General features: G+C 34.7%; 1 pseudogene; it reads right to left on the minus strand.

The window, feature by feature from the left end:
* Nucleotides 1-282: 282 nt before the first annotated feature.
* On the minus strand, nt 283-535 carry LOC119528902 (annotated as a pseudogene).
* Nucleotides 536-1,059: the final 524 nt, after the last annotated feature.

Genomic DNA, 1,059 nt, shown 5'->3' on the forward strand with positions numbered 1-1,059 from the left:
GTACATGCAATTTGAATTTTAGGAGACAGATATGGTATAAAACTTTTGTATATTATTCTTCCAAGGAACACTTCTTTATAAATCTGTTATCATTTCATAGCATATGAGTAGTTGACAAAATAGTTCAAGAAATTGCAGTAGCATTTTTTGTGAAAATGAACTACCATGTAAAAAACAGAATATTTTAAAATATTATAGTTTTTTTTTTATCATTTGTCTTTGTTTTAAATGGAAATGTGTTTGTTGGCATGGTATTCCACTCATCTTGATTTCAGGGTGCTTTTAGTTCTGCTTCTGTCTGAAGGAGCAACCTCCTGTGCGCTTTGCTTTTCCTCCTGTGCAGGCTGCTGGAGAACAGTGCAACAGCAAACACACAAAACTCCTGTTTGTACACGGCTAAAGACCACAGCGATTACAGCATCCTGGGCATTTCACTTACATGAAGTAGGAATTGGAGGCTCTGCACCAGGAGCTTCTCATGTTTCCTCTTCTTCTTATCTGGAGAAGGATGAAAGAGGTCCTTTGCAAGAGGCATGCTTTCGTGGGAGATCATCACTGCTGGAAAGTTCCATTTTCTTTTTCTCTTTTTTTTAAGAAATGTTCCTCTCATATGAAATGTAGAGTTAGTGTTAAATCAAGGAAATTGCATCAAAATGTTTTTTTTTTAGCAAACTTATTCAAGGGTTGCTAAAATATATTCGAGATTATTGATAGAGTATTGGTATACTTTTAGAAATGAAAATATTAATTTTTTACCTTGGTCCCTACATTGTAAATATTCAGAATTAGGAGAAGAAGGAATAATGTATTTTGAATAAAAAATGCCAAAGAGAAAAGCACTCCTTTCTACGTGGTTCCTGTGGTATGGTATACATGCCTTGGAAACATGGACGCATCTTAAAATGAATTTCAGCTCCTTTTAACTAGTTGTATGATAGTATTTTATAGATAAAGTTTAAAAGTTTCTAGAACAATGATGATAATCTAATTAGCTAAGTCTGCATGGGGCATATTTGTAGGGGGGAGGGGAGTAATTGGAGCAAAGGAAGGAGTGCATGG

The sequence above is a fragment of the Choloepus didactylus genome, chromosome 3, assembly GCF_015220235.1.
Source record: "Choloepus didactylus isolate mChoDid1 chromosome 3, mChoDid1.pri, whole genome shotgun sequence".
NCBI lineage: Eukaryota > Metazoa > Chordata > Mammalia > Pilosa > Megalonychidae > Choloepus > Choloepus didactylus.